General features: G+C 36.7%; 1 pseudogene; it reads left to right on the top strand.

The window, feature by feature from the left end:
* Window positions 1-2,035: 2,035 nt before the first annotated feature.
* Window positions 2,036-10,452, top strand: LOC110221396 (coiled-coil domain-containing protein 43 pseudogene; annotated as a pseudogene).
* The last annotated feature ends 1,302 nt before the right edge of the window (window positions 10,453-11,754 follow it).

The following is an 11,754-nucleotide window of genomic DNA, read 5'->3' as shown; positions in this document are numbered from 1 at the left end:
ATCATTATGGGCATTGTTCTTTTAATGCATCTTACTTTAACCCTAGTATAGCTCATTATATACATATATCTTTGTATATATGTATGTATTCTCAAGAACACAATGTCAATTCACTTTTGTTCATGAAGGTAGGGTGTCACTAAATAATTAACATTGGATCACAGATGTCACATTAGTAGGAATCTTTGAGGTCATCCAGTCCAACCCTCTTATTTTGCAAACTAGGGAAATGAAGCAATATAGTTTCAGTAATTTGCCTAATGTCACACAGTTAGAAGCAGAAGAGTTGGGACTTTAACTTGAGTTGTCTGACAACAAACCAAGCCCTCTCTTCACTCAAGCACACTGCTTAGGAAGGGTCGTAGCAACCACAATCCAGATATTATGGAATTAACTGTGGCAGTCACAATTCAGATGGCCTTGCTACATTAAGCTATTGATAAAAATGTTACATAAAATAAAACCAAGAATATGTCCCCTGGGATATTTTACTAGAGAGCCTCCTCTAAGTCAACATTGTTCCATTAATGATTACTCTTTGGGTCCAGTTATTGAACCATTTCCAGATCTACCAATAATTTAAACAAAGGTTTCCAACCTTCAGAGATGATTCATAAGAGGGCACATATTTGTTTTAAGGGGCCTATTAATCCATATACACATCTTTGCTCTCAAGGAACTTAAAGTCTAATGTGACGAGACAACATGCAAACAATTATGTACAAACAAGATGGAGGATAAATTAGGGGTAATCAGCCAAGGAGAGATACTAGAATTAAGAGGGTTCAATAAAGGTTTCTTTGGGCCAGATACCAGTATGGATGGTTATGCTGGGCCTGAAGGAAAAGAGACTGGAACCCAAGTAGGGTCATTCTTCTACCCCAGAAGTTACTCAAGGTGGAGGCTTTAGCTAGCAAACTTTATGTGCCCCAATGTGAGAAGGGAGATATAGTTTTGCAGCCCAGTTCAGGGTCACTGAAAAAGTGGAAAAGTGGAAGAAGGGAGTGATGAGGAGTGATGAATATGTATGTGTATATGTGCGTGCTCACACACACACACACACACACACACACACACACACACACTAATAATACCAGATACCCAGAGAAAAATCCCTGATAAAACATCAACGCATAAGATGATAAATCAACAGAAAGTATCCTTAAAACAAAAGGAAGCATATATAAAACCTCAAAGAGGACTCAAGGTTCTCTTTAAAATATTATGAAAGAAAGTGAACCAGTAATGCCTGCTGACAGACAGAATCTTGTGAACTTCCTAGCGATCATTTAAGAAAAATAAGAAAGCCCACAATGAAATTAAAAGGAGAGCAAAATTCATAAAAGAAGGAAGGAACAAAAAAGAGGTCAGAAAATAAAGTGGTCAATGCAGAATTTAAATATATAGAAAAAAAATTTAATCCATGATGTAAAACATCTCTATAAAAGTGTGGGGGGTGGAGCCAAGATGGCGGAGTGAAAGTAGTGACTTGCTTGAGCTCTCCCCCAAACCCCCTCCAAATACTCATAAAAAATGGCTCTAAACAAATTCTGAAGCAGCGCAACCCACAAAAAGACAGAGTGAAACAAATTTCCAGCCCAAGAAAACCTGGAAGATTGATCAGAAAGGTGTATCTTGCCAAGCTGGGAGCACAGCGCAGCACGGCGTGGGGGCACGGGCCCCAGCAAACCTGGAGCAGGCCTCAGAGTACTGAATCATGGGCTGCTGTGGCTGTTTCCAGACTCCTCAATCCACGAATGCCAAAGACAACTTAGAAGGCCAGTGGGGAAAGTCTGTTTCTGGGTGGTCAGAGAGGAAGGTGGGGTTTCAGTTCCATTCCCCAAGAGCGTGACCCTGCAGGGGGCAGCTGCTTCTGGAGCTTCAGGCCCCCAGACTGAGGGGCAGTCCAGTGGCTTATCAGAGAGGGATTGCAGGGATCTCTTTGCCAGTGCTGAGGCAGGAATCTCTTGCTTTGCCCGTGTTTGGATCTAGGTCACAGTTCTGGGCAGTGGTGCTGGGGTGAGGAGGAGCGGTGATGTGGAGGAGCTTGTAGTGGCTGTGGAGAGGAGCCATGCCTCACAGTTACAGGAAAGAAAGCAGTACTTGTGGTCACAGGTCAGGAAAGGAGTAAACACCTTGCTCCTTATCATATCACCTCGGAAGAATTACAGGTCCCTACAAGTACCTCTGAAAACAGCTATACAAACCCCTGAAGCTTGGGACAGTACACTCTCCACATTGGAAGCAGACTCTTACCTTAACAAAGAGTTTAAAACTAAAGTAATTGTCTGGGATCATGATCAAGCAGCACAAAAAGAGTCAAACTATATTATCTTACTTTGGTGAAAAAGATCGAAGTATATAAGCAGAAGAAGACAACAAAGTCAAAGCTCCTACATCCAAAGCCTCCAAGAAAAATATGAATCAGTCTCAGGCCTTGGAAGAGCTCAAAAGGGATTTTGAGAAGCAAGTAAGGGAAGTAGAGGAAAAACTGGGAAGAGAAATGAGAATGATGCAAGAAAATCATGAAAAACAAGTCAACAGCTTGCTAAAGGAGACCCAAAAAAATACTGAAGAAAATAACACCTTAAAAAACAGCCTAACCCAAATGGCAAAAGAGGTCCAAAAAGCCAATGAGGAGAAAAATGCCCTAAGAAGAAAAATTGGCCAAATAGAAAAGGAAGTCCAAAAGATTACTGAAGAAAATACTTCCTTAAAAATTAGAATAGAGCAATTGGAAGCTAGTGACTTTATGAGAAATCAAGACACTGTAAAACAAATCCAAAAGAATGAAAAATTAGAAAACAATGTGAAATATCTCATTGGAAAAACAACTGACCTGGAAAATAATCCAGGAGAGAGAATTTAAAAATTATTGGACTATCTGAAAGCCATGTGAAAAAAAAGAGCCTAGACATCATCTTTCAAGAAATTATCAAGGAAAACTGCCTGGATATAGTAGAACCAGAGGGCAAAATAGAAATTGAAAGAATCCACAGATCTTTCTCCTCAAAGAGATCCCCAAAGGAAAACTCCTAGGAATATAGTAGCCAAATTCCAGAGTTCCCAGGTCAAGGAGAAAATATTACAAGCTGCCAGAAGGAAACAATTCAGGTATTGTGGAAACACAATCAGGATAGCACAAGATTTAGCAGCTTCTACATTAAAGGACCGCAGGGCAAGGAATATAATATTCTGGAGGGCAAAGGAGGTAGGATTACAACCAAGAATCACCTACCCAGCAAAACTGAGTATAATCCTTCAGGGGAAAAAATGGTCATTCAGTGAAATAGAGGACTTTCAAGCATTCTTGATGAAAAGACCAGAGCTGAATAGAAAATTTGACTTTCAAATACAAGACTCAAGCGGAACATGAAGAGGTAAACAGGAAAGCGAAATCATAAGAGACTTATTAAGATTGAACTGTTTACATTCCTGCATGGAAAGATGATATTTATAACTCATGAGACCTTTGTCAGTATTAGGGTAGTTGGATGAAAAAAATTATATGTATGTATAGGTAGATAGATAGATAGATAGATAGATAGATAGATAGATGGCACAGGGTGAGTTGAAGATTAAGGGGTCATATCTGGAGAATAAAATTAAGGGATGAGAGAGGATGATACTTGGAGAAGAAGAAAGGGAGAGGCAGAATGGAGTAAATTATCTCACAAAAAAAACAGCAAAGAAAAGCTCTTACAGTGGAGGGGAAGCAGGTAAAGGAGAGAGGCAATGAGTGAATTTTATTCTCATAGGATTTGGCTTAAGGAGGGAATACCATACGCATTCAATTGGGTATGGAAATCTGTCTTACCCTACAGGAAAATAGGGGGGGAAAGGGGACAAGAAAGCAGGGGGATGATAGAGAGGAGGGCAGATTGGGAAAGGGGGTAATCAGAAGGAAATACTTCTGAGGAGGGACAGGGTCAAAAGAAAGAATAGAATAAATGGGAGGGCATAGGGCAGCTAGGTGGCACAGTGGATAGAGCACCGGCCCTGAATTCAGGAGGACCTGAGTTCAAATCCAGCCTCAGACACGTGACACTTACTAGCTGTGTGACCCTGGGAAAGTCACTTAACCCCATTGATTAAGCAAAAAAAACCAGAAAACAATATAAAACAAAATAAATGGGAGGGCAGAATAGGATTAAGTGAAATAGAGTTAGTTTTTCACAACATGTCTACTATGGAAGTGTTTTGCATAACTGCACATGTATAAACTATATTGAGTTGTTTGCCTTTTCAATGAGGGTGGGGAGGGAGGAAGAGAGCAAATTTGAAACCTAAAGTTTTAAAAATGTGTGTTTAAAAAAATATTTTCACATGCTACTGGGAAATAAGAAATACAGGAGATGGGGTATAGAAGTCTATCCTGCCCTATGGGAAAATAGAAGGGAAGGGGATAAGAGAAGGGGGGAAAGATAGAAGAGAGGACAGGCTAGGGGAAGCAATAGTCAGAATGCATGCCATCTTGGGGTGGGGGGAGGGATGAGATGGGGCAAATATTTGGAACTCAAAAACTTGTGGAAGTGAATGTTGAAAACTAAAAATAAATAAATTTATATTTAAAAAAAATTTTTTTAAAAAGACAATAAATGCATAAATGAAAGTGTGACTTTTTTGTAGAAGAGAAGTAAAAGTCAATAGCATTTAAAGAACACATGATTTCTAAAGAAGACAAAACAACTGACCTTGAAGACAGGATTCACATAGATAAATGAAAGATCATAGGTTTCCAAGAAGAACATGAGTCCAAAAGCCTGAATGTCATAATTAGGATGTAATTTGAAAGAAAAACAGTCCAGAGCTTCTGAACACAGAAAGCAAAATATTGAACATCCAGAAATGTCTGCTATTAAAAAAAAAAAAAAACGGGCTTCAAATCCCAAGACAATTACTGTATCTACATCTATGTTGATGTAGATATACATGTATATATTATATATACATAATGCATATCAGTAAAAATTTGTCAGTTTCAATGAATATCTTTAAAAGATTTAAATGGCCAAGAAAAGTTCTTCAAACATCAATGAAATCTGAGTGACAAGATTATTCCACAGTCCCAAGAAATCACAAAATGGAATAGAAAAATACCTTCTGAAAAGCTAAAGAACTTATAAAAGCAAACCTGTAAATAGAAAATTGACTTCATTATTTAACATTTTCTATATATAAATTTATGTATTTGCCTTTCCTCTTTTTCTGTTGTTTCAGTTGTTTGCAAATAAAACTACCTGTTAAACTAGGGTTTTCAGGGGTTTTTTTTGAAGTAATGAAAAAAAATATTCCCTTTTGTTAGACATCGACTTTTTTTTTTAATTGGTGAATAGGTTTAGTTTTGCAGGAGATGTAATTTTGCATTGCAGCTTATATTCATTTATATAGAATTTAACTAGTTCGAAGGAAAGGAGCCCAACCAAAGCATTCCAGAAGATTGTGATAAATACAAAGGAATGGACTAAGCAAAATATCACAAAAAGTTCAAAGAGAGAGAGACAGAGAGAGACAGCTAGAGAGAGAGAGAGAGAGGGAAAGAGAGGGAGAGGGAGAGAGAGTTCTCCTTGAGAGATATAGAAGATGTTCACCAGTTACCTGGAGGAGGTGGCTCATGGTCTTTCTTCCCCTTCTCCTGCTTTCATATTAGGTGACTTCAACATACATAATGATATTCCCACAAATAACACAACTTCCTAGTTCTTCATCTATTTTAATTCCCATGACCTACTCCTGCCTTAACTATGAATAGAGATGATCATATTCTTGATCTCACTAGCACACACAAATTTTATATTTACCTATTCTCAAACTCTGATATTACTTTGATCATTATCTTTTGGGATTCCATCTTTCCCTATGTATCATCACCTCTAACTCTAATTTTTGTCCTTACTGTGACTTCCATTTTTTCCTCTTCTCCATTCTCACACAGGCCATCATCTCTGCATGGGCTACAACTCTCCTCTCTTCCCTAACTCAACCCCATGGTGTATCAACCCTATGGTACCCTCTTTTCTTGAATCCCTTGCCCCCTTGTCCTATCATCACTGATTTATGCTTTACTAAACCCTAACTTTATATTATTCCCACAATCTGATTTTTTTCCTCTATTGCTATATTGATAAACAGAAGAGGAAACAAGGAAACAATTTTGACTGGGTGCACTAGAAATGTACATCAACTGGGACCTTAGCAAGACAAATATTCTCTTTTATTTTGAGTCTCCATTCTACTCACTACATTGGCCATTCCAAACGTCATTATTCTTCACCTTTTCATGCCAATTTCCCATCTTCCCTCACCTCCTTCCCAATAGTGAGGATCTTGTTACATGCTATACTAAAAAAATTTGAAAGGATTTGCAGAAAACTCTCTCTTCTCCTCTCTCCCTCATCTCGTATCACTCAAATAACTTCTACTATTTCCTTTTTCACTCTGGTCTCAGATGTATATGTGTATGTATGTATGTATGTATGTATACATATATAATACATGTGTGTATATATTTCCCTCATACTTAAAAATCTTCTTGTGATTCTAATATCTTACCTAACTATTCTTCTATATCTCTTCTGCCCTTTATACACAAGCTCTTTGAGAAAGTTGTCTAGGCTTAATGCCTCCACTTCCTCTTCTCTTACTTGATTCTAAGACCTCACCTATTTGGCTTCTAACCTCATCATTCAACTAAAACTGAATTCTCCACCAATAGACTCTAAATTGTCAAATGTAAAGTACATTTCTTGATATTGATCTCTGAAGCATTTGGCATATTATTACCCTCTAGATACCTTCTCTTCTTCATTTTTTTTCACAATGTTGCTCTATGCTGGTTCTCCTCCTAGTTCTACTATTTCTTCTTAGTCCTCTTTGCTGAAACTTCACTCATGTTACACCCAGCCCCAAGAGTTTGTCTTGAGCCCTATTTCTTTTCAATCGATTCTATACTATCTCATTTGTTGATGTCATGAGCTCACATGGATTACATTGTCTTCTTTATTCAAATGATTCTCAGAAATACACATCTAGCACTTGTCTCTTTCCTGAGCAGAGTCACATACTACCAGCTGCCTCTTACACATCTTTCAGACATGGATTTCACCATTTTAAAATCAACATGTCCAAAACAGAATTTGTTGTATTATACCCAAAATCTTTCTGTTTCAGAAGTCTCTATTTAAGACTCCATACAGCTTATATGGCATAAAATCTTGTTATTTCTACATTTATAATATCCCATTTATATCATCTTCTCTCCACTCATGAGGTTTCCACTCTAGCTCAGACCCTCATCACCTGTCCCCTGGAATATTGCAATAATCTTCTAACTAAAATCCCCTTACTTAAGTCTCTCTTCATTCTAATCTATATTTTAATTACTTTTTGTGTCCTGTTGGCAACTTTGCCTTATTTAGAAAAATATAACTACCTCTACATAACTGAGTTTTTGATTAATATTCTTTCTACCTTCTCACTTTATTTTAAATAGATATTCTTTTGTCTTTACATCACTTAAGTTTATTCCACATAACTTATCTTTCTCCCTCCTATAAGGACTTCCCTTATAATAAAAAAGTGTAAATGAAAAAGGGAAAGAAGATAAAAAATTCCCCCAAACTCATAAATAATTTTAAAAAGATTCTTATGTTATACTTAATGTTCCACATTCATAGAAGCTTTACATTTGCAAAGGATGGGGAGAGTAGTGTTCTCATATCTTTTCTTTGGGGCTGGCAAAGCTGATTCTTTAATTTGTTTTAAAGTAATTTTCAATTGTTTTGTGGTTTTTGTTTGTTCTATTTTCATTTTAGACATAATTGTGTTCTTGTTTCCATGTCTCTGCTCACTTTATTTTGCATCAGTTTCTGTAAATCGTTTCATGCTTCCCTGTATTTATAATGTTTGTGGTTTCTTACAACACAATGATGTTTCCTTATGTTTACTTAACACAATTTATTTTCCAATCATGAGTTTCTACTTTATTTTCAATTCTTTGCTACCATAAAAATGCTGCTAAAGTATATTGATATATATGGAGCATTTCTTTTCATCAATTACCACCTTGGAGGTAATGCCTACCAATGAGCTCTTCAGTTTAAAAGGTATGAACATTTTAGCCACTTTATTTTCATAATTCTGAAGTTGTTTTCAAGAATGATTATATGAATTCACAGCTTTGTCAATGGTCCATTACTGTGCCCCCTTCTGTAACCCATCCAACAATGATTATGCCAGTCTTTAGTCATCTTTGCCAATATGCTAGATGTGATGTAAAGCCTCATGTTTTTATTTGTATTTTTCTTATTTATGATATGAAGCATTCTTTCATGTGCCTTTTGAGAAATTTCCAAGTTATTTATTTTTTCATGTTTAGCTAAGTATTTACATTATTCTTGACTCTCTTTTGTCTAGGCAATTACATTAATACATTTTTTTCTATTTTTTAATCAGTTCAATTTTTTTTTTAATAATTATTGCTTTACAGTATAGTTTGAGGTCTGGAAATGATGCTCTTATTCATTTTTTTTATTTTCATTATCTCTATTGACCTAGAGAGTTTATTCCTCCAAATTAATTTTATTATTTTACCAGTTCTATAAAGGTTCTCTTTGGTAATTTTATTGGTATAACATTTAAAAAGAAAATTAATTTTTACACTATTGTTATTTTCATTGCATTGACATGGCCCACACATGAGCATTGAATATTCTTAGAGTGATTTAAATTACTCTTTATTTCTTTGTGGAGCCCTTTGTCATTAAATAAATCCATGTATCATTTGTGGTTTGATAGATTTATCCCCCAGATTTTGTTCAATTTACAGATATTTTGAATGGGATTTCTGTGTCTATTAGTGTTTCTTGGAATTTTTTTTAGGTATGATTTTAAAATACTTTTGATTTTTTGTGAATTTATATTGTAGCCTGAAACTTTGCCAAACCTATTGTCTCATTTTGTTTCTTTGTTTATTCTTTAGAATTTTATAAGTAAACCCCCTCAGTACAAGCAAACATAAATAATTTTTTCTTTTCTTCACTTATCTTAATGCTGTTAATAGATTTTTCTTCTCTTATTGCTAGTATTTCTAGAATCAAATCAAATAATATCAGGAAGAGAGGGCACTTTTTTTGGGGAAAATTAGTAGATCCCCACTGCATATGATACTTGGTTTTGATTTTGGATACATATTTTCAACAACATAAAAAAATTCCTCTATGCTTATGGTTTGTAGGGATTTTTAACAGAAATCAGTGTTGAATTTTGTTAAAGGTGTTTTCTGCATCTATTGAGATAAACAATGATTTTGTATGTTTTTGTTTGTAACAAGATCTATTATGTTGGTTTCATCCCTGATATTAATCCAAGTTAAAAATCAATAAATTATTGGATAAATTGCATTAGAATATTTCATAGAATTTTATTTAAATTTTTTGAATGCATATTTAGTAATGATATTGGTCTGTAGTTTTCTTTTTTTTGCTTTGGCTCTCTCCCAAACACCTTCAAATACCTTTAAAAATTATTCTAAGATTCTAGAGCAACGGAACCCACAAAAAGACAAAGTGAAACAAATTTCCAGGGCAAGTCAATTTGGAAGGTTGACAGGAAGGGTTTGTTGCACCAGTGTGAGAGAAAAGTGCAATCTAGCTCAGGTCACACCATCACAGACTGGACTTCAACAAGCCCAGAGCAGGCCTTGGAGCAACTGAATCCCTGGCAGCAGTGGCAGTTTCAAGACCTCTCAGCCCACAGACACCAAAGACAACTTACAGGGTAAGCAGGAAAGGTTTGTCACACTTGGGTGGGAGTGGAGCATAATCTAGCGCAGCCCCAGCCACAGTAGCAGTTGCTTCCGAAGCTCTCAGACCTCAGACAGTAAAACTGGTTAGAAGGAGATTACAGGGTGGGGAGGACCCCAGCCCTAAGATTGCAGCACCCAGCAGAGCCATGGCCTCGGGTGAAGGTGACAGAGGCTTTAGGCCATGGCTGAACTGGCGGCTGGAGGTGCTCGGGGTGGCTTGGGCCATGTGTGGTGCCTATATCTGGGGCATCCTGCAAGAGGACAATGGGAAGGAGAGGCTGGGTGCTCCACAGGGCATCCTGGCTGCCTTCCTGGAAGAAGACTCATTCCTTGGTATCTGCAGGGAGATTGTCAAGTGGTGGTCGGAAACCAAGAATGTTGTCACCAAAGAGGAAAAAGAAGATGAGGTGCAAGACATTGCCACACTTGTCGAGAAGCAGGTGCAGATTGTGGTGAAGTCCAAAATGGTGTCAGAAGAGGAGAAGCAATGGAAAACTATTCTGTTGGCCCAGTATGCCAATGTGATGGATGAGGAGGATGAAGCAGATGAGAAGGATGATTCAGTTGCTATGACAATGAACATTAGGTCTGAAAAATGTATCCTTCTCTGGTGTATCTCTCCCAAATGCTTCTTCAGTATTTCCTGAGAATAATGACTTCCATGCTACCTCATGTTATTGGGGAGTAGCAGGGAGAGTGAATTTCAAGGGGATTCCAAAAGCCCAGTTTATTGAATATTGTGCCTGGTGTTATGGGAGCAATACAAAAGAAACCAAAGAGTTATCTCTAATTATTTCTATCTTAGCTCTAGGGACCTTCTACATTAGCTGGCAAGGCTGCATACACTCATCAAACAACAAAGAATGCTTCTATAGATTAACAAGTAAAAAGAATATATTTAAAATTAAATATGTGTTTAGGGGAAGGCATTGAGAAGTCAGATGAAATCTGATCATGGAAGGATTCCTGGAGGATGCAGACTTGGAAGTGTTTGAATGAGGAAGGGAATAGAGGAGGAAGGAAGAGGAATAGGGAATGGCAAATTAAAAGATACCAAGTCAAAAACAATTAAATTGTGTTTAAGGGGTAAAGAGTACTTGGCTAATACAGACAGCCGAAGTTTGTTATTAGGTCCTCAAATTTTGAAGCAGCTTACCTAGGTATGTTTTTTAACTGTGGTAAACCTTAGTCAGATCCTAGTAAAGTTCAGATTCTGTAACAATTGGGACCAGGGCTAAGCTGACTTTTATCTTGGTACTATCTGAAAAAAGCATATTATTAAATTAAGTATATTATTGAGGGTATAAACAAAAATTTAACAAAAAAAACCATTTCAAATACTTGAGCAGCACCTACCTTGAATACGATATCCTAATTCCATAGGACTTATATTAAAATATCTACAAATATTTTGTATATATGTGTGTGTGTGTGTGTGTGTGTGTATATATGTGTGTGTGTGTGTGTGTGTATATTATATATGTGTATATATACATGTATATACACATATATAAATATGTACATAAAATTTAACTTTAGTGGGCTTATGCTCTCCCTGATGTGGGTATTCCCTCTATTAGGGAAGATCACAACTTCTTCACCTCATCCAATGTGTCATTTTCTTCCCACAAATCTTCCATGGGGTAGGGAGGGCTACCTTATGTATTATGGGTCTCATGTAGGTCTGTTTAATGTTGCTTTTCACCAGATGGGTTGTTCACCAGTTATCCTTCACTTTCACTTCCTAAGTAGCCTACCTCCTTTTGTAGACATTGTTTTGATAACGTCTTTTATTCAATGTCAAAGTCATTGTTGGCAATATGCTACAGTTTATCCGCATTTTGTGTCTCTTCACTATGCTCTTAATGTTTATAAGTAAATGTATTAGTTAAATATTACTAGAACTGAAAGGGAATTCATATTTGGCGGCCTGGTAAGACCTATGAATC

Source organism: Phascolarctos cinereus, unplaced genomic scaffold, assembly GCF_003287225.1.
Source record: "Phascolarctos cinereus isolate Bilbo 61053 unplaced genomic scaffold, phaCin_HiC Scaffold_4;HRSCAF=312, whole genome shotgun sequence".
NCBI lineage: Eukaryota > Metazoa > Chordata > Mammalia > Diprotodontia > Phascolarctidae > Phascolarctos > Phascolarctos cinereus.
This window is presented reverse-complemented; position numbering and strand designations above follow the sequence as displayed.